At 48.4% G+C, this 22,742-nt stretch overlaps 1 long non-coding RNA gene across 1 annotated transcript in view; it reads right to left on the reverse strand.

The window, feature by feature from the left end:
* Window positions 1–10,680, reverse strand: part of LOC128122254 (uncharacterized) — a 44,829-nt gene extending 34,149 nt beyond the window's left edge. Inside the window, exon 1 of the long non-coding RNA XR_008222373.1 lies at window positions 10,464–10,680. This is a non-coding gene — a long non-coding RNA (uncharacterized LOC128122254). The remainder of the gene's footprint in view (window positions 1–10,463) is intronic.
* Window positions 10,681–22,742: the final 12,062 nt, after the last annotated feature.

Genomic DNA, 22,742 nt, shown 5'->3' on the forward strand with positions numbered 1-22,742 from the left:
AGTGCTCTCTCTCTCTGTCTCTCTGTGTCTCTGTCTGTCCGTCTCTCTCTGTCTCTGTCTATCTCCCTCCCTCTCTCTCTGCTTGTAAGCTGAGATCTCTCCATCATGATACCACAGGGACTACATCCTGCTGGTTCTAGGTGCCCACAGTATCTGCCAAATGAATAAAGAAATAAGGGAACAAATTGACATGAGGTGGGTCCTCAGTGCTTGGACTCTCTAGCACCAAGCTATAGAGAGAATATGCAATCATGAAGAGAGAGATGGCTAGAAGAGAAGAAGGAGAATGAGAGCCAACTTAAAGAACAAATCAAGGGCAAAGGGAGTTTCGGAAGGGATGTGTTCTCGTCTCATATCTACTGCTGTGCTAAAAGACCCCAGTGAAAAGCAACTCAGAGGAGGAAGGCTTTAATTTAGCCCAGAGTTCTAGGTTACAGTCCATCACTGCTGGGTTGGCACAGAGGCAGGAGCTTGAGACTTCTGAAGTCAAGAACAGAGAGAGAGCTGGGTGTGGTGGCGCACGCCTTTAATACTTGGGAAGCAGAGGCAGGTGGACCTCTGTGAGTTCAAGGCCAGCCTGGTCTACATAGCGAGTTCCAAGTAAGACCCTTTCTGAGTGGACAGGGCAAAGAGAGACTAAATATATGCACGCTTTGTGACCGGCTAGCTTTCTCCACCCTTACATAGTCCAAGGCTCCAACTGGGGAATGGTGTTACCCACTTTTAGGTTTAATCTTCCCATATCAATTCAGACAGTTAAGACAATTCCCCACAGGAATACCCACAGACCAACCTGATCTAGACAATTCTTCCCTGAGACTCTCTTCTCAATGATTCTAGGTTGTGTTTAAGTTGACAATTAAAGCTAAGTATCACAGAGGTATTTAAGCATCAAATGCTGCCTGCCAGAGACTGGAAAAGATAGAGTCTAAAGTCATCACTGCATCCCAAAAGAAAGTGGTTGCTAAGGACCTCAGTATGGGCAGACGAACAAGGGTGCCAAGGGTGTGTGGTGGGGACATGGGGACCACACAGGAAACTGAGCTGGACAAGAGGAAGGTGGAGCAGCTGAGAAGCCAAGGCCAGAGCACACAGTAGGGATTCCGAAATGGATCTTCAGATGTATAGAAAGGATTGTAACCCTAGCCTGGCTCACAGTTTAGCCCTCACTAAAATTTGCATTTACTAATTCTACACAAACTTGAAGGTGACATCAAAGGCTCCTGGGGATGGGGTGTGTGAGAGAGAGAGAGAGAGAGAGCAGCTATAGGTGATATGTATGCCTTACCAGTAGGTTCTGAGCAGCTTAGATTAGTCCCCAAAGTGTACCATACTCAACCTTTAAGGCCCTCTGACACAGAGGCTTCATAGGCCACTATTCTAAAAGGTGGCTGGGGGATCAGCCATTGCTGCCTGAACCTGGACCCCAGGCAGCTGCCCACCCTCCCCTTGAGCGATACCCTCAGCCACAAGAGAGACACAAAGCATGGTTCTTTCCAGGTGCTACACTTCTGCCATCTTCGGGTGCCAGCTGAGATGGCCATCCCAGCAGCTGCTTGTCTTGGCTCAGATCCAGGGAGGTCTTTGACATGAGCCTAACACTCTGTGAAACCCTAAGCATCCAGTGGACAGAGGGGTTAGGAGAGGCTAGCATGGGAAGGAAAGAGAAAAGACACGATTTTCTAAGACCAGAGAAGCAGAGATTCAGCAGCTAGGGCTCCTCTTAGTGCCTCTGACATCACACTTCTCTGCAGGAATTTGCTGCATTAAGATGCAAAGAAAACAGGTCTAAATCCGGGCACTGTCCTTCACCACCTCTGTGACTTAAGTAGGTCATTCACCACCTCTGGGTCAATAAAATGAGGGGGGCAGAGGGAACCGACTCCGAACTCTCAGTCAAAACAGTTCCACCTTTCTCCAAGATATTCCGAATGCCTGGGTCTGAGAAATTCTTGTGTCTCTCCAGTTCAGCTGCTACCTCTCAAGAGTGGTTGCTTGCTCTGGTGTAGCTCCATTGCTAGAGCGCTTGCGTAGTACACAGCAAGTCTTGGCTCCAATCCCCAGCACCACGTAACGAAGTGCAATGGAACAGTCCTATAATCTCTGCACTCAAGAGCAGTAGATGTTCAAGGTCATCCTTGAATACATAGGGAGCTAAGGCCGGTGTGGAGTACATGAAATTCTCTCTTAAAATAAAATGTCTGATTGGTAGGGTGACAAAGAAGTATCCTTGAGAGGTGCTTGGGCCAATTTAAACCTTTGAGTTGGGGCAATGTGAACCTTTGAGTTGGAACACAGTGACAGAGGTCTAAGAGTACCTACTAAGAAACATTTGTTGTCAGATCAAGGGCATCTAGGCACTAGAATCAAATATTACCTGAGAAAGGAATTGTGGGTTTTTTCTTCAGTTTGGTTGAGATGGGTTATTTTGTTAGTGGTTTGGATTTTTTGTTTGTTTTTTGTTGTTGTTGTTGTTCTTGTTTGGTTGGTTTTAGATGTGTTGTTTGTTTGTTCAGACAGAGTCTCCCTCTGTAGTCCAGGTTGGTCTTAAATTTGCTATCTAGCTCAGCCCGGAATGGCCTTAAGCTCCTCATTCTTCACTTCCCCAGGGCTGGGATGATAGGTGTATGCTGCCATGCCCAGCTAGGAATCATGTCCTGAGCACAGGAGGAAAGAGACGGGGCAAATCTATACCCCTAGAAGAAAGAAGACACCCAGAAATCAAAACCCCATCAACAATGGGGCTACTGGGGTGATGGGAGGTGCCAGCAGCCTCCATGCTGCACACAGCTGATCCCAAATAATTCTAAAAAGGTCCACTTTGGACCAGATTTAAGGCAACTGAGGCTATGAATTGGCCCCAAGGCAGCAGGGGCTTATCCAGATTGTCAACAGTAGCCAGAAACTCACCCCCAATAGTGGACACTGGGGGCAAGAGCGAGCCTGATCTAGTGTGTGTGGATTGCCTCTGGAATCTTCATGGGGTGGGTGGGAGGCTGCGGCCTGTCACCTCGTTCATTTCAGAGCAGATGGGCCAGGGTCCTTTCTCATGTGGCCAGCAGCACTGGGGTAGAAACTGGATTTACATGCATCTGGGGCGACACTGTGATGTTCAGTGAATTCTGGAATCTGTCATTGTTCTACGCGCCAGCCAGCCCTCATCAGCCAAACCAGGACCCCCCCAAACACTGGCTCACAGGCTCATTGGTCTTTCTTCATGACTGTTCATTCTTTGTCTGGCTCACCCCAAGCCATGGCTCAGGGTCATGAGGTGATTTTGGGATTCTGGTCATGAGGTGACTTTTGAGATTCTAGCTGATTCTGCTCAATGCCTTCCTTATATAGTCATGATGTAGAAATTCCACCCCTTGCTGGGCTCCGGTGGGCAAGAGGGACAAGGAATCCGTCACACCGTATACAGTGCTGCCTGTGTTCCCAGGAGAGCCTGGGCCATGGCCTCAGCTCCACATCCACAACAGAAAGCATCCACATGGCACTATCCCCTAAGAGCCCCATAAGGCTTGTGGTCAAGCTCATGACCAGGGCCACCCTAGCCGCAAGAGGCCAAGTCAGGCTTCAGAACTCTCTATCCCACCTGTGAGCCAGCCTAAGCAAGTCAGCTCTACCCTGCCTGCTGACTGGAGTTCATCTGCCTTACCCTGTAGGAGCCCAGAGGCATTCAATGAAAGAGAACTTCCGCTCCTGTGGTTTTGATTCCAATCTGAATCATTTACTTTCAAAGCAAGAATGAGGAGGAAGTGAATATCTGCCTGCCTTCTCCTTGGCCCCCTAACATGCTATTTGTCCTTTACCCACAGTTCTCTGCTGCATCAACACTAGCCTTTGCAAGGACCCCAGAACACTGAAAGAAGTGTGCCCCCCATGCTGGGCAGCAGCGCTTCTTGCCCACCCTGTCCTTTTGCTCTTGCTCCAGCTAATTGAGGTTGGCGAGCGTGTGCAGCTGCTAATGGGTTTCCTCTGTGTGTGCTCGGATAGAAGGTACATGATTGCCTCCTTTCTGGGCCATTGAGTAGCCAGCATCATGTCCTAGCTCCTGACCAAACAGCAGGGCATATGGACCAGAGAGGTTTGGGGCCACAAATCCCCATTCACCCCTGCTCAGATGAGAAAGGTCTGGAAGCCTTTATCATCTAAAGGGCAGGGCTGTTGCTTGCTGAGAGACCAAAGGACCAATCCCCAGGGAGAACAAACTGTCAAGAAGCCTGGCCAGGAGAGAGGATAGCCCACTCTGAGGAACTCTGGAGGAGTCTTCATATAGGATGAGGAAGCTAAAGTCACCCCCTATACACACATCCTGAGAGAACACTGTCCTCTCCTGCATCCCACTAATGTCTGCCTATGTCTCAGATTCCACCTAAATATTGCCTCCTCTGGGGAGCCTTCCTTGATCTCGCAAACCAGGCCAGATCTCCAAATATATATACATATATATATATATATATATATATATATATATATATATATATCCACAACACAGACTTCATCAAAGACATAACTACCACAGTACGGGAATCTTTACACCCCATATCTCCAATGGGTAAGATAAAATCACGTTTTATAGCTCATCACCCCCATCCAGGCTCCCCATGCCTTCAGAGCTCAACTAGAACGGGTGTTTACTGCATTATCAGTAAACAGGAAACCTTGTCTTCCCTCGTAACAGCCATATTTGTGCCCCAGGAACAGAGCTGAAACCTTCCTCCTATAGAAGATTCCAGAGGAACACTCCCTGTCCCCAAGCAAAGTCCCTATTGGAGCTATTTCTTCCATTTTCCTTCCTTGGATGACCTTGGGAAGGCCTGGGCCTCTAAGCCTGATGCAACTCTCTGGGTAAATTGTTAGCCTCCAGGAAATAGCCACAAACCACCTGTTCCTGGGTGTCCAACCTGGCATCTTCTAGCCCTCCCTGACCTTTCCTGGGGTCCCAGTAGCACCACCAGATGAAGCCCCAGACACTGCCACCATCTCCTGTCATACAACTGCCTTGTTTTGACCCCAGGGCACTTCTAGTATTTGTATATCCCTGCCTGGGGGCCACAAGGGACCATCCAGACCCTAGTGTATCTGCAGGCACAAGAGCTAGACTAGAGTGTAGCACGGATTGTTAGAAGGTCTTATTAATAAAAACAAACCTGGGGCCAGGTATTGGAGTGAATGCTGGAAAATCAGAGAAGCAGAACAAGCCACAGCTACCTCACCTTGCCAGTTCCTCAGCTGATCCTGTTTCCTCAGACTGGAAACCCTGTGTCCTCAACTGGAATGAATCTCAGGTGAACTGATGCTAAAAGCCTAAAAGCTTAACCAGGCCAAAAGCTTAACCAGCCTGGTTCCTGGTCCTCATATACCTTTCTGCTTCCTGCCATCACTTCCTGGGATTAAAGGCGTGAGTCACCATGCCTGGCTGTTTCCAATGGGGCTTTAAACTCACAGAGATGCGGATGGATTTCTGCCTCCCAAGTGATAGGATTAAAGGTGTGAGTGCCACCATTTTCTGGTCTCTATGTCTGTCGAGTGGCTGTTCTGTTCTCCGACCCCAGATAAGTTTATTAGAGTGCACAATATTTCAGGGAACACAATACCACCACACTAGAAACCCTGATTCAGACCCCTCTATACCTTCCCTAGGCAGGTCTGCACCAGGTCTAATCCTGGGCCACACCAAACTGCAGGCTTGTTCGAGCCACTGGCCATGCTCAGAAAGCAGGCCCCAGGCCCAGTATGCCCAGGTTTCAGAAGCCCCAGGTGTGGGGATTGAATAAGAATGGTCCCATAAACTCAAGTGTTGGAATGCTTGGCTCGTAGGGAGTGGCACTATTAGGGGGCGTGGCCTTGTTAGAGGAAGTGTGTCACTGTGGAGGTGGGCTTTCAGGTCTCATATGCTCAAGCCACTCCCACTGTGACAGTTCACTTCCTGTTGTCTGCAGATCCAGATGTAGAACTCTCAGCTCCCTCTCGAGCACCATGTCTGCCTGCATGCCGCCATGCTTCCCGCCATGTTGATAATGGACTAAACCTCTGAACTGTGAGCCAGCCCCAATTAAATGGTTTCCTTTCTAAGTGTTGCCGTGGTCATGGTGTCTCTTCACAGGAACAGAAACCCTAACTAAGACACTAGGGAACCAAGCTCTCACTCACTCTACTCTGAACTTGACCCCAGTGGTGGTGACACGGAAGAAGGACATCGCCATCCAATCAGAAAAGCTCCCCAGTCTGGGCCAAAGGTTGACTTGTGTGTCTCCTCACTACCTGTGCTCTGTGCTCAGACTCCCAGCTTGGTCATTCACAGTGCTGCCTCATCAAGGTGGAGATGCATTTTATCTACAAATTAGCCTGACAGGACCATGTTTCCACAGCAGTCTTCAAAAAAGCAGACCATGACCTCTTTTTAGTTCCACAGCCATACACTTTCTTTTATGCTTTCCTGAGTCTAAAAGAAGGTGAAGGTGGCAGCCTTCAGAGCCGGACTTCTCAATAACCCCACCAGCAACTCTGCAAAGGTGAGCCCCACTTAGGTGGATCCCAGAGGCTGCCCATCTCCTTAGTCCCGCCTATCCGTCTCCCTCAGGCTCCTCCCACTTTGCTGGGCTGCCTATCAGCTCTGGCAGGGAGTGGTTCCCTGACCCAACCAGCAAGTCACATTAATATATAAATAACTGCTGCAAAAGAGGAGACCCGGAGAGTGCCACAGAAAAGGTGCAAGGGCCCCAAGAAGGTCACGCAGGAAACAGGGCTCATCAATTAGAGTGCAAGTTCTCCATGTGTCTTTTAGCCCTTGGCCCCTCACACTGCTGTCTCTTTTCATCCACTATATAATTTTACTAGTCAAGAACAGTTCATTAACTTTGCTCTTGGTAGTTTGATGTCCAGCAAGGACACGCAGGTTATTGAGTATTTTCAAGCTACGTATTCTCCGGCCATATCCCCAATCCTCACCCCTGGCCACACCTCCCACCCTTAGTTCCGGCAGCTCTCTGATGAGCCTTGGCGGGATAAAAAGACATTGGAAAATTAAATCAAAATCCAGGATGTTTTATGGGTGTAACTGAGGCTGGCACTTGAGGCTGGGCTAGGACCAATGGACAAAATTGAGAAAACCCCAACCAATCAGGGCAAGGTGGCACAGGCCTGTAATCCCAATACTTGGAAAGTAGAGGCAAGAGAATCAATTGGTGGTTCAAGGTCAGCTATAACCACATAAGGAGTTCCAAATGAGACACGTGACCCTGTCTCAAAATAGTAGCAGCAGCAGCAGTAGCAGCAGCAGCAGTAGTAGTAGTAATGGGTGAGAGGATCCTGAGAAGATGTGCAGAGGGGGAGGATGGGTGTGGTCAGAGGGGCCAACACTGTGTCTGCTGCAGTAGGTGATAGGTCTGAGAGGCCAGTCTTGGGTATGGGCTCGGGGGTCAGCACTTGGAGTTGAAAAGGGCTGATCAGGAAAGAGCTTGCACAGCCGCATAGAGTGACCATCCAGGATGCTTATTTGCTGGCCTTTGCAACTCTCTCCATCCCTCCTACCGCCCATATCCGTGCCCTCGGGATAGAACTGAGCTTCCAGGAGAACAATCTTTCCACCTGGAACCATGTCTACCATGGCCTGTAGACACATTCCGAGAGCGTTTTCATGAGACCTCTAATTGGAAGGACAGAGATCTTAAATGTAAAGAATACCACTGACTATATATAGAACAGAAAAACCTAACTCAAAATCCTTAAGCACCTTGGCTACCTACGAGAGCTAATAGGATCCTGTTTCTAAAGCCATCATACACTTTGGTGGCAGGACATAGATAAATCAAGCTGGAAGTGACCTGGAAACTTCCTCCCTGCTGGCTAGCTTTTATAGTGCCAGAAAGTGTTACACGGGTTGCTCATGGCAAAAAGTCATTATGAGTTTTACCCAGCTGGGAGCCCTGCAAACTGCAGTAACGACCTGGCAGACCAGAGGTGCTTAGTGCGGCAGTAGTGGCATGGTTATCAGAGGAGTAAACCATCACTTCCTGATTAGATTTGGGGCCTGCTCCACAGGAGAGAATTTGTGCCTAGTTCCACAAACTTGATGAGGAGCCTGTGGCCGAGGATGTCAGAGACTCTAAGACTCAGCCACTGTTGTTTTGCTAGAGGGATTTGGTGTCAAACTGTCTTCTAAACGTTTAAGTTTGTACCATAGATGAGTGTTGCTCTTAGCCTTGGTCAGACAAGTTTGGGGTTTATTTGTTTATTTGTTTGCTTGCTTGCTTGGTTAGTTTTGTTTTTTGTTTGTTTGTTTGTTTGTTTTTTACAGTAGGGAGTGGTTAATGAAGACACTAGTTTGTCAAAGTGCTAATAAATGACTATTGAGTACCTGTCCCTAAACAGAACATCTATATTCTCTCAATGGTTCAGGGAACATTGTAGAAGAGGAAGCAGAAAAAATAGACCAGAAGATGAAGAAGAAGGCTGTGAAAGGCTGTCTTCTGGACATACTGTGGTCATTGAACTTGTGAACACACAGTTCACAAGTAGCTAGGGTTACCTATATAGAACTTACACAAGATAGGGCACATCAACATTGCGTCATAGATGGGGGAGGGTCTTACAAAGTCCCACCCCCTCCTGGGGGACTACTGACAGTTAATGGTTCCAGAGAAAGTGGGCAGGGTCCATTTTCTTCACTGTTGAGATGCTCATATTCCATTAAATCACCCTCAACCATGTTCTTGCACACAACACTGGCTAAACTCAGTGGGCCACATGTACATACACACCAAGTCAGGAAAGTAGCAGGGGGTCTCCTGGGAAGAAAGGGTGAGAGAGAGTGGGGGGATTGAGAGAAGATAGTGGGGTGTGTGTGAAAACAACCAAAACTCTTTATATATGAGTATGACACTGAAAAGAAAAAAAAAAATTAGTAATGTGAACTATTGACTCATGTAATTGGAATGTCCAGAGGAAATGTGGGTTTCAGGGCAAGTTTGATCCAGACGTTTCTGCTGTCAGGAAGACATCAGGAAGATGCAACTCCATCTTTTGTGATTCTCTCTGCTCTACCCTCATAGATTGGCCTCATTCCCATGCTGCCTCCCCCATGCAAGCAGCTCCGGGCTCTATGCTTCCTTTTTCACAACCAGAGGGCTTTACACAACTTTGAACAAAAATCTCTCTCTGACTGAGCCGGTCCTTCCCTAATTGGACCAGCTTACATCACAAGGTATCTCTTGAACCAAAGGCCATGGACAAATCCTAGGCACTGATTGGCTTGGTCCTAGGCTGTATGCCTTCTCCTTAACCAATCACTGGAGCTGGGACAAAGAGGGATAGGAATTCTGGGATTGTTTCATGCCAGCTTGGGACCAACCTAGGAGTTGTCCTGCTCATAAAACATGCCTGTTGCACATTGAGAGACAGGGATGTGGACACATGTTCTCTAACATCTTGCCTCCTTCATAAAAGCTTAGGTGAGAAAAGAGAAGTGTATTAATTGCTATTCTCATTGCCATGATCAAGTACCCAACAAGAGATGATTTAAGGGGATCGGAGCATACGTGTGCTCCCAGTTTAAGGGGTCAGAGCCCATCATGGAGAAGGTGTGGTGACTGGTGGCAGGGAAGCAACTAGAACTCCTCACATCTTGGCAGGACAGGAAACTAAGAAAACCAAGAAGTACAGTAAAACTTAGGATCTGCCCCCAGTGGCCCACTTCCTGAAGCAAGGGTCTGCCCCTTTATCCCCCATAACAGTTCTGCTACCTTTCAAACTAGTACCATCGAGCTGGGAACTAAGTGTTGGAACATTCCACATTCCAACCACAACTGAAGGTCACTCCCAGACTTAACCCCCAAATGAGCCCAGGTCGCATAAACTTGTTAGTGGCTGTACTAGAGCCATTTGCCTGCCTCCTTCCTTCCTTCCTTCCTTCCTTCCTTCCTTCCTTCCTTCCTTCCTTCCTTCCTTCCTCCCTCCCTCCCTCCCTCCCTCCCTCCCTCCCTCCCTCCCTCCCTCCTTCCTTCCTTCTTTCTTTCTTTTTTTCTGCCTTCCCTCCCTCATTCCCTCCCTCCCTCATTCCCTCCTTCCCTCCCTCCCTTTCCCGTCTTCCTTCCCCCTCCCTCCATGCCTCTGTGTTTTCCTCTCTCCTCCCTTGCCTGCCTTCTTTTCCTCCCTTCTCTCCATCCCTCTATACCCACAAGGCTCTTTTGCTCTGGCACGCTGCCCCTCCCTACCTCCTACTCTTTCATCTGGAGCCCATTCCTCCTCTGGCTCGCATCTCCAGCCACCCTCTCCCCATGCCTCTCAGTTCAATTTCATCTCATCCAAATTGCTTTATTGCTTCTGCAGAAAAACAAGGCTAGCTAGAGCCATTACGGGCACATACGGTGTGCATTAGACTCAAAAAATATTTAAGGAAAATACTTTAGCAAATGGAATCAATAAACTCCAAACCAAACATTCCCTAGGAAGAAGTGTACCTTATAGTTCAGTGTGCCGGGAAACAGCTTGCCTCTCTGCAGTACAGGCGGAGGACACCTCACCACCCCACCAGAGCCAGCCCTGGATGCCACATGCCTCCACCTCCCTCCTTCCAGCTGCACTTCCCTTCATCCTGTTTCTTCTCTCAGGTGATGAAGAGTCCAGTGCCTTCCACATCTATCTGCAGTGTGATGATCAGCAATGCCAACTGAGGACAGAGAGATGATGAGAGAGAGAGAGAGAGAGAGAGAGAGAGAGAGAGAGAGAGAGAGAGAGAGAGAGATCGGAAACATTTGCACTGTGATATTTTTAGACCCAAAGATTAAATCTTTAATAATCATAATTTTTTCTTGAAGAAAATGAGAGTTCGGTGTGTGGCGCCCGTGTCTCCGCCTCCTCTTTGTACTCTCCCTGAAGCTGAGGGGGGAAGGCAAGATGGAGGAGGAACACAGAAGAGGTGGGGGAGAGGAAAATCCCAGATCAGAATCAATGTCATCAAACCCAGTCAGCTTCTGTCTGGGCCCCCAAGGAGCCTAGAGGATCACTGGAAGGACAAGCCAGTCTGAGGCACGCTGTCAAGTCAGGACTTTCCCAGGCCCTGGGTGGCTCTGGAGACCTGAGGGTGTGGAAGAGAAGGGAACACGGCCCCAGCAACCAGCAGCCCACTAAAGCATCATCCTGTCAGGTCAGGAACAATCACTGTTTCCTGCTGATTTGGTTGCTAATAACAGCTAGTATTGACCCCCTGCCCCAGGGGTGGGGTTCCTTCATTAGAAGGGTTTCCCTCCATGGACCCTCCACTCACTGAAGTTCCTCCTAAAGACCCCAGGAGTCCCATTCCTCACCAAGCAACTTCTCGGAGGCTCTTTACCACACACAGCTCAATGCAAGAGCTGTCTTTCTCATACAGAAACCCAGTAGACCCTCTCCACCCAGAGAATTTCATGGAGAAAGTTGTTTGCCTAGACACTCTCTCAGTGGAGATCTTCGTCACGTCCCCAAAGGCATCTGAGAGCTGCAAAGGCTGAGCACCAGAAGGGAAGCCAGTGGCCATGTTTGCTCAAGTGTCCCAAACCTTCCTAACCTCTCGGTAGGACAACAAGGACAGTCCTAGCTCTGCCCTCCCTGGTGCTCACTGTCTCCTCACATGTGGTCTCCAGAGGGCTGCTATGCTCACACAGGGCTCACAGAGGGCTTCTCTGCAGCTCACACCATCACACAAAAACCTTTGCCTTTTCCTATAGCAGGGTGAGGCAGCCCCCCACTGGCACATTAGCTTTTATGAATAAAATATAAACACTGGGTAGGTCTGGTTCTTGTATACTCTGCAAAACCTGCTTAGATTATCAGAATTTTCAGCCTGCTTTCTGACCCTCTGATCTGAGCCAGTGTGTGATTGATCCCTCCTGTGTCTGGAACAACCCACTTTTGGAGCTTTATGACTTGTAGACCAACATCTTCCCTCTACAACAGAAAATTCAAATATCTCTCCTACCCTGTTCTATCTCTCCTCTGTCCTCCTTTCCTCTGAGACTTCAGTGAAGCGCAAACCAAGCCTCTTTGTGTCTGTCCTGTCTTCTCATTTCTGTACTTTACATCATTTTATCTCAGGACAGCACTCTGAACAGTTTCCTCCAATCTGCATTCTAGTTCAGTAATTTCCTCTGTGACTGTGTCTAATCTGTTATTAAATCAGTTCATTACGTTCTTAATTTCAGCAAACATATTTTAGTTCTGGAGTCCCACTCCCAGGTCTAGGTTTATTTATTCTATTTTATGTGTGCAAGTGTTGTGCTTGCCTGTGTGTGCCCCATGTATGATTGGTGTCCAAGGAGATCAGAAGAGGTTATCAGATCCCCTAGACTAGTTAAGGATGATGGTGAGCTACCAAGTGGGAGAGGGGAACTGAACCCAGGAGCAAGAGCAGCCAGTGTTCTTAACTGCTGAGCTACCTCTCCGCCCCTTTGTAATGCCTTTTTAAAGATTTACTTGTGTGTGTGTGTGTGTGTGTGTGTGTGTGTGTGTGTGTGTGTGTGTGTGTGAATATATACGTGTGTGAATATATACGTGTGTGCAGGTGCCCTTAGGGATCAGCAGAGGGCAGATGCCTGGGAGCTGGGGTTACAGGCCGTTGTGAATTTCCTGATGTGAGTTATGGGTACTGAACTGGTGTCCACTGGAAGAAAGCAAACATTCTTAATCACTTGAGCCATCTCTCTGGCCCATTTTAAAAATGTTTAAATTTTCATTTATGTGTTTGTGTATGTGTGTGTGTGTGTGTGTGTGTGTGTGTGTGTGTGTGTGTGTGTGTGCGCGCGCGCGCGCGCGCGCACGCGCGCGCCCATGGAGATCAGAAAAGAAACTTATAGAAACTTATATCCCTTAGAGGTAAAGTTACAGGCATTTATGAGCTGCCTGGTGTGGGGCGCTGGAATCCAGGCTCTGGTGCCCTGATAGGGTAGTAGGGACTCTTTAACTGCTGAGCCATCCCTCTGGGCCCCTGGAACTCCTCTTTTAAAAGCTATCATGTGTTTTTAGTTTCTGTTTCCATGATGAAGTTTTCAAGCTGGAAGTTTTTGTTTGTTTACTTGTGTCTTTGGGCATGGGAAACACCTGTTTTGTAGCCAGTGTCTGATAACTCAGAACTGGAAGTCACGTGACTGTCTTGCTTGTCGATTTTACTGTCTCTATCTGGCTCATGACAACTGGTTCCTGCTTGTTGCTCATATTTAAATGCGGTGGACATACCCTTGTCCAGCTACTAGCTCTCCCATCTTCTTGGAGACATTTGGGGACAAAGGATATTCATGAGGGGCTACTGTCCCTAATACGGTGACATCTCACACTGCTGTTCAAAGTCCAGTTAGAAAACAACTCAGAGAGGTCTGAAGTTGGAGCTCATTCCCACCTACACCCACCCCATCCTTGGATATGCTGAAGTGTATTGGGGAGATGGTGGGGAGGCAGGGGGGAGGAGAGGAGCTCTGGGAATCCTCCATCTTACTCTAGAGAGCCATGACCTCACTTAGGAACCAATGTTGCATCCCACAACTATGGCATGGGCGACTTTCACCCCAGCTTGCCTGGACCTTGGCAAGGATGAGGCCTCTCACGGTTTATTCTATTTATTTGTCCACATGCTGTTTCAAAGCGCTGCTGAGAACAAATAGGTTTGGACTGATGTCTTAGAAATCAAGAAATACTTAGCTTCTCTTAAAAGACCAGAGCCCCTGACCACACTGAGCCCCAACTCCAGGGATGCCGCCGACTGACCGGAGCCAAGAAGCAGCTGCTTCCAGAGCAGTCTGGGCTCTGCAGGAGCTCTGGCATTGCTGTCGCTCTGGCAGCGGATGTGTTTGCACTGGCTTGGTCACTTCCCACTCCACTTAATGACCCCCCAGCCCTGTGGGGATTTAATGCTTTGGTCCTTGACCTAGAGAAAACACAGTGTGCAGTTCTGAACCCTGAGATTTCCCAGGGCCAAAAGAGCTAGAGCCAGAGAGAGCTGAACCAGAGATCAGAGAGGCCAGGGCACCTTCCAGAGGTTCCTGTGAGGATGTGCAGCTGGGTTCCCTACTCCCACACCCAAGTAAGGTAGCTGTCAACAACTCCCAGGTTCCCACAAGACATCTTCACGTGACTCATTCACTGCCCAATAAGCCTCCACTTCTCCATTTGTCAAGGGGGGGCGGTGCTAGTTCCTGGAATTGTTGCAGTGTTCATACAGAAAGGGTGTATCAGAACACCCTGCAGACTGCAGCTTCTTGCCACACTGGCAGGGTTGACTGCTGCCCTCACTGGCCTACCAGCTCCCACAAGTCCCTCTGCACTCCAAGAACCACAGTTACCCTCAGCCTTTTTGACCTGTAGGTGAGGAAACCAAGTCTCAAAGAGGACCACCCCAGCCAGCTTGGGCTTGGAGCATGGCCTGATGACAGCCCACAGGAAGGGTGAGAGAGAGGGCTTCTGGGGCAACAGCAGACTTCAAATGGAGTTTGGCAGAAAAAGTTCCACACACACTGGGAGGAAGAGAGGTTTTTCTTTTGTGCTGTGACCTCATGTATGAAAAATGAAGACATTTTATTGTCTTTGAGCCCCAAATAATAGTCTTGACCTTATCCTTACCGTACTATCTTATCTACATGAACCATCTCAGAGGAGAGGCCCTGGGTTCCTGGGTTCCTTTGTCTGCCCCGCAAAAACACACACACATACACACACACACACACACACACACACACACACACACACACACACACACACCCCTGCATGTACACTCATGCACACAGTGCTGTGCCATCCCCATTCATGGGACTCTCTGGACTCCCTAGCCAGTCTGGCTACTTTCCTATCCCTCTCTGGAACCTGTGGCCAAAGCTATGTTCTATTTTCCAACCTTATATTATATTCCTCTCTCTAAGGACCCTTTATCAGACTCCTGGTCATACATCTGTCCTGGGCCTTAGCATACTGGAGCAGCAAGAAGTTCCTAGACTCATGATCCACTGGAAGATTTCCCTGGAAGCCATGGTGTGGTGATATTTTATTTGTATGTTAATAAATAAAGTTTGCCTGGAGATCAGAGGAAACAGCAAGCCATTAACACAAAAGTCAGGCAGCGGTAGCACACACCCTTAATCTGATCACTTATAAGGCAGGATCTCTGTGTGTGTTCAAGGCCACACTAGGGAACAGAGCCAAGCATGATGACATACGCCTTTAATCCCAGTACCAACCATAGAGACCTGGAGGTCTGTATAGACACACATTGACAAGGAAGTGAGGTAGCTGGGCTAAGAGCCAATGAGAGGGCAGAACAGCAAGGCAATAAAGGCATGGGTAAGACAGGAAGTAGCTTACTTTTGGGAGCTGCAGAGTTGGTGAGGTAAGGTTGGCTGGTGGCTCTCACTAGTTCCCTGATCTCTAAGGCTTTCACTCCTCTATTTGGCTCCATGTTTTTTATTTACTAAGACCATTTAGAAATTCGTCTACACCATGGTACAGAGTTGCCTTAGGAGTGACGTAGTCTAATGCTCATGTCAATAAGGCCCTCTGGCTGGGGAGAAGAAGCTATGCTGATAGGAGACAAAAGTTGAGACCATGGTAGCCACACCAATAATACATGGCTGGCACTCTGGGGTTTCCCCAACTACAGGCAGGTACTGAGAGTGGCCCATTTCACAGCTGAGATCACTGAATCAAGGAGAGATGTGCTGGAGCCCAGAGTCCAACCCACATAGTCTAGACAGACCCTCTGCTTCTAGGAGCCACACTCAGGCCCTCTGCTGAAGAAGGATGAGCATTCAAAGACAGGGGAGGGATCAGAGAGAACCCTGGGGTGGGAAGAGATGCCACAGAGCCTGGGTATCCACACACCTCAGTCCCCAGGAGATTGCCACAGGCCTGTGCCTAACCCAGAGGCCAGGGTTCCCCAAAGTCCTGTGCCAGGAGTGGAATCCTTACTGCAACAGTGTTAAGACCTTTAAGAATTGATCATGCCACGAGGGCTCTGCTCTCATAGACAGATTAACACTGCTCGTACAAAGGCTGTAGCTATGAGTTTGATCTCTTACTCTTTCACATCATGCCCTCTAGAACTTCTGCTTTCTGTCATGGGATGGAGCTGCACAGAGGCCCTTGCCAGAGGCAGGCTCCTCAACCTTGAACTTCTCAACTTCCAGCATGGTTTAAAAAGATGATTTTTTTCCCCGTTAAAATTGTCCAGTCTGTACTATTCTGTTGTGGCAGTGTAAAACAGGCTACAACACCTTGTTGTCACTAATGTCCGTCACTGTGTTGAGCCTGAAGGAAGTGACTTAGGGAAGACTGACTTTGGCTCACATTCTCAGAGGTTTTGCAACCGTCAACTGGCACCATTGCTTTGAGGCTACAGAAGGCAGAAGCGTAATGATGGGGGGAAACTGCTCACCGCACAGAGGTCATGACGTAGAGGGAGACACAGGAAGAATCCAACAACAAGACACCCTCTTCCAAGACATGTTCCCAGTTACCTTCCTCCAGCCAAGCTCTTCAGCTCTGAAGTCATCGGTGGATGAGCTCATGGTGGCACACATGATCTAGTTACCTCTAAAGTTGGTGGCTAAGCCTCCACACATGAGTCTTTTAGAAGGATGTTTCACATTCAAACTCCAACACACAAGGTTAGGTATTTTTTCTCGTTGTGATAAAAATCACTGACCAATGCAAATAACATGGAAGAAGTTTATTGTGGCTTGAGGTTCAAGAGGACACAGTCCACTCTGATAGGAAGGCGTGGTGATGGCCGGCTTGCAGCTGTGGCTATGGAAGTGTCTCCACATCTGGGCAGATCAAGAAGCAGAGTGGGTAGGAAACATCCCCAGGACCAGGATGTAAATCTTAGGACCTATACCCACAGCCACCAGTTCCTCCAGGGAGGCTCAACCTCTGATGGTTCCACAATCTCCAACTGCAGCATCACCACCCAGAGAAACACTTGAGCCTGTGGACGGACGACATTTCACATTCCAACCCTAATGCATGCCTTATTACTGAGGCCCAGGGAACACACGCAAAGAGAAGATTGACAGGCGTGAGAGAACCGAGCGAGCCTCGGGATGCACCTTGCAGGGCAGAAGGGTCTGGGCTAAGAGGGGTCAGCGCTCAGGTCCCTTGGCTGGAGAGGCTCGTGTGGAGCTTGCTGCACCCCACTCTTCCCCCTCCGTCACCCGTGTCTCTTTTCCACTTGCGCTCCTACCTCTCCCATCTTAAGAATGATTTACTTACTGTTTTTAAATGGTTCTTTTTTTCTGTTTTTTTTCTCCATTGTAAAATGGTGCCTATTATAAGACATTTGGAAAATGCTGAAATGCGGAGAAAAATTAAATGGCACGTAGGTCACCCCAAGAGTTACCAGTGACATTTCGGTGTTTATTTTAGATATAAAGAAAAAACATTAGCTTTTCCTTCAAATAGCTGGTGAGGCTAAGAAGTTAGCTCTGTCAGTAAAGTGCTTGCCACCCAAGCATGAAGGCCTGACAACCCTAGTGCGTGTACACATAGACACACGTGCACACACACACACACATACACACACGCACACACACACACTCCACATATGCACAGAGGCATGGTGCCTTGTGGTTATAATCCCAGCAACTGGAGAAGCAGAGACAGTCAGATCCCTGGAGCCGGCTGGCCGGCCAGCTAGCCTAATGGGTGAGCCTCGGGTCCCAATTAGAGACTCTCTCGAAGTAATAGGTGGGGCTAGGGATACAGCTCAGTAGAGTGCTTGCTTGGGGCTGGCATTGATTCCTAGGAACAGTAAGGGGGGTGTGGTGGTATACACCTGTAACTTCTAGTGGGGCAAGAGCAGGAGGGTCACAAGTTTAAAGTCATCTTTGGCTAGGTAGTGAGTTCGAGGTCAGCCTGAGTTACCTGAGACCCTGTCTCAAAAAAAAATAAACAAAAGCTGAGCTGATGGTTCCTGAGGAGCCAGACCTGAGGTTGACCCCTGGCTTCCACACACATGCACATGAATACACACACACACACACACACACACACACACACACACACACACACACACACGGGCACACACACCAACACCATTTCAGTTTTCTATCTGATTTTATCACTCTAGAGACAATATAAACTTTCCCCCACATCCTTAAATATCTGTTTTCTAAAGCAGTGCTTCTCTGAGCTGTGTGGCCGTGAACATGGCTTGCCTTCTCATTGTCAATATTGATGCTGTTTGCAGCTTTTTGTCTCTGTGACAGAGCCCTCAAGAGCATATGTGTACACAAGCTTCTCTGTGTGTGTCCCGTCACCTCCCAGAGCAGCGTAGCTAGTCCAAGTGGCTCACACCTGTGTAAGGTCTGTGTCCACAGCCCCTTGCTAAAGCCCTGGCCTCTGCCACTGTCATTTCTCATAGTCATTGCTTCTCTAAGTCCCTAATTGTTCTTCCTGATTTCTCTGTGATTGCCCCTGAACACTATCATAGCAGTCTCAGTGACCTCTGAACAGTAGTGGCATAGTGTATATAAAATGCTTGCCATGAATTCACGAAGTCAGCAGAAGACAATAGTGACCCTGTGGGGCTCCCCTGGCCCATGACTAGCCAGCACCCATGGAACAGCATCCCCTGACAGCCCACCCACCCTTCCAGTCCTCCAGCTGCTGCCCATCCATTCCCCTCCTCTTCTGTATCCGCCCTGGCTTCTGCTCAGTTCACCTACAGATCTCTTGCCACAGGACCTTGGCACATGCTGTTCCATATTCCAGGACCACATCCCCCTCTTCCTGTGGCTGGGTCCTTTGTACTTCCTCCTGACACTTTTCAGTGCTACCACCTGGGAAAAGCTTTCTCTGACCACTGTTTCCCACCCAATTCCCATTTTCTCTCTTTTCAAGCTCTTCACATTTCATGAATATTTAGCTGTATTTTCAATTTCTTTTTCTAAATGGTGTGTTATTCAAGGGTCAGGACTGACTTTTGCTCCATACTCTCTACCCAGGTCTCAATCCAGGACTTGGCAGGAAGTACCATCACCTTGTCTTCTGAAAAACGTAAATTCAGAAGCATCCTGTGTTCCATCATTCCGTCACACGACTCTGTTCCAATTTTTAAATGAATTTAAATTTTTTTAAAAGTAAATATTTCAAAAAGAAAGGATTGTCCTCTTCGGTATCCATACATGGCTCCAGGGAACACACACACACACACACACACACACACACACACACACACACACACGCACGCACGCACGCACAGAGGCACACACGCACAGGCATGCTGGAAGGGGGCAGAAGGGTGGAGCAAGCTGGGATCAGGTGTCTGGGTTCTCTGCTGGAGAAACCTCAGAAGCTCAGTGTGTTTATTATAGCGAGTTCAACAGGGAGGCAGGGTTATTGCATACAGCTGAAGGAGGAGGCGGGGTTTATGGTTTAGAGCTGAATCAAGGAGACAGGTTTAGATAGTCTCTGTAGATGTGGGGGCTCAGTCTTCAGTCTGTAAATATTCAGTGGGAGAAAGCTATGCTGGACGTAGTCTGCACACACTGGCAGTCCCCTGAGGAAGGTTTTGTCATGCCTCTGAACCTCACCCCAGGGGCATCCGTGGGCCCAAGGCTCTGAGGTCCTTGACATGGCCGTGCCCGTGTCAACAGCGCACACCCACTCAGGACTTTACTCATGCAGGGCTTTCACAGCTCCCTCCAGTCCTCACTTCCATTCCCAGCAGGAACACACGACAACCGGAGCTATCTTGTCAGCCAGGCGAGCACTGGCTGTCGGCACTTTTTTAAAAGATTGCTTGCCAATCTGACGGCAACTTTTTTCATTGTTTAAACTTAAACTTGCACTGTTTTGATTGCTGACATTTATTTATTTGCTTGTTTGTTTGTTTGTTTATATTTGTTTGCTATTGCTATGCCCAAGGAGCAAAAACCAGGATCTTTTGCATGCTAGACAAGCCATCTAGCTCAGCCCAAGGGCAAACTTTTCTTTTTGTTCATCCTGTTCTGTGTTGTTTTTTTTTTTTTTTTTGAGACCGATGTCATGGTGCAGTCTAGGCTGGCCTCAAACTTGCAGAGATCCACCTGCCTCTATCTCTCTGGTCCTGAGAGTAAAGGCGTGTGCCACCTTGTGTCAAGGACAAGCATGTTTAATGTTTCCTGTTTTCTCTGAGCGTTGGCAATAACAAGGCCTGTTTGTGACTTTTGGTTCTTCTGTGTTCTTTAGCTGTCCCACTCCAGCAGGTGCTCAGGCCCCAGCTTCCGGACTCCCACCGTGGAGCACTGTTCCCAAAGCCTAGCCTCCATGCTTTCCGCTGCTGTTGTCTTTCTAGATGGTCCCTCTCTGAGCCCCGTGTGCAGCTGCAGAGAAAGAAAGTTAAGTGCCTCTTAGCCCTTCTCAGCTGGCACCCCTCTCCTGCCCACTGCCCAGCGTGAAGGCTCAAAGCCCTCCTGTGCCTCCCCCCCACCCCAACACACCCCCGTGTTGAGCGCAGATTAAACGATTCGGCTCAGGAAGGAAGGCTGCTGTGGTGAGATGCAATCATCTCTGACTAAAATCTCTTTTTCAGATATATAATGGTCTAATCAATATTAATAGAGAGGCTTATCTGTTTTCCTCATCTCCCATGTCCTTAAGAGTAGATAAAATGCTTGTAAAATGGGATCCTATTCAGCATATACTGATTGCTTCCAAAACGCATTTGCTCGAGATCTGTCATCAAGAGCGAGTCATTACTGGGCAGCCAGGCCCCGTACCACCGTTGACGAATTTGGGAAAGAGTCTTTGATTATTTGGCCCAACATGTGATTTAAGAACTGCAGCTTCTCTTGCTCCTGAATCGGTTCTTGCCTGTCCCGCAGGGGCATCTTGGAAAACTGGAAGTGTTTTAAACAAATGAATGCTTCAGGCAGGCTGGGGAAGTGACTCCTCCAAAGGAGAATGAGGGATTTCAGAGCAGGAATCAGGTGCTTTTGCCTTGGCAATGGGGGGGGTGGAGGAGTGGACAGGGATTGAGCAAAGCACTAGTTAGCTCAGGGGGAGGTGGGGCAGAAGCCCTGGGCAGTACGAGGAATTTGGTGGCCTGGGTGGTCAGTTGTGGCCTGGGCAGGACATAGGCCCGGGTTTGGCAACTGAGGACCTGGCTTCACCCTCCTCCTCTTGACCATTCACTAGCTATGTGAGTCTTCAGAGGACCAGCCTCTTACAGCCATTGCTTGACCTCAGGCCAAGAAGAGACTGAGCCTTCGAGACTCTCAATGGTCTCACATTCCTTTGCATCTGAGGCATTCCTCAGAGTCTCTGTGTTGGACCGCCTCAATATGCATGATGGCACAGTCCAGCAACGAAGGAGTCCTACAACCATCCTGGAGCAAAACAGCAATTAGAACCAACGTGAAAACTAGACGAGCTGTCGTAAGCCTGCGCTCCACCTGTTCACCACATGTGACGTAGGTGACAAGTGATCCTTCAGTGGTTTAGTAATGGAGGACTGTGCACCAGCCCAGGGAGGGATCTGAGATAGTCTGTAGAGTGAAGAGAGCATGAGTCACACTGTATGAACAGGGATGAAAACAGGTCAGAGTTCCAGGATGTACATGATTGTTTAGGAACACGAAAGGACACATAATTGACTGGCGACAAGATGTTTGGGGGCTGATCCCTTCAATACCACACACAAGGACCCAGAGGAGACTTCAGGATTGGCTAGAGTGCCTTTGAATCTTTTCTGGGTTTGTTTGTTTGTTTTTTCATGTATACGTGGCCATTTGTACACAAGTAAGTAGAGACCAAAGATCAATATCTCAATCACTTTTTACCTTCTTTAAAAATTGTTTTATGCTGGGCGGTGGTGGCGCACGCCTTTAATCACAGCACTCAGGAGGCAGAGCCAGGCGGATCTCTGTGAGTTCGAGGCCATTCTGATCTACAGAGTGAGTTCCAGGAAAGGTGCAAAGCTACACAGAGAAACCCTGTCTCGAAAAACCAAAAAAAAAAAAAAAAGTTTCACATCTATTTATTTATTTATTTATTTATTTATTTATTTATTTGTGTGTGTGTGTGTGTGTGTGTGTGTGTGTGTGTGTGTGTGTGTACACATGTGCCACAGTGCACACATGGAAGTCAGAAGACAACCTATGGGAACCAGTTCTTTCCAATTCTCTCCTAGCAGGTCTATCCCAGAGATCAAGCTCAGGTCATCATGCTTGGAAGGCAGCAGCTGAGGCGTCTCACTGGCTGGCCATATTATTTTTGGAGACAGTCTTTCATTGAACCTGGAGCTCTGGAATTATGCTGGAGTGATTGTCCAGCAACCCCTAAGGATGTTCCTTGTCTGCCTCCCCAGCTGTGGGATTACAGACACATGTCACTGTACCCGTGTTTCAATGTGGGTTCTAGGAGATCCAACTCAGGTCCATACTTTACCAACTGAGCCATCTTCTTACCCTCCCTTTGGGTTGTTTTAAGTTCAGAGTGTGTGTGTGTGTGTGTGTGTGTGTGTGTGTGTGTGTGTGTGTGTGTGTGTCTGTGTGTGTCTGTGTGTGTCTGTGTCTGTGTGTGTGTGTGTGTCTGTGTGTGTGTGTGCACGTGTGCACACGACCTGAGGAAAACACAGGTTGTTCTCGTCTACTGCTCACCACCTTATTCTCTCGTGACAAGGTCTCTCACTGAACCCGGGGCTAGGCCAGTAGCCAGCAAGCCCCGTTAGTCATCTGTCTCTGCCCTGTACAACACTCGGGTTACAGATGCACAAAGCCATGCCAGTTTTTTATGTGGGCTCT

The sequence above is a fragment of the Peromyscus californicus genome, unplaced genomic scaffold (assembly GCF_007827085.1).
Source record: "Peromyscus californicus insignis strain IS unplaced genomic scaffold, ASM782708v3 Scaffold_11__1_contigs__length_118956290, whole genome shotgun sequence".
NCBI classification, from domain to species: domain Eukaryota; kingdom Metazoa; phylum Chordata; class Mammalia; order Rodentia; family Cricetidae; genus Peromyscus; species Peromyscus californicus.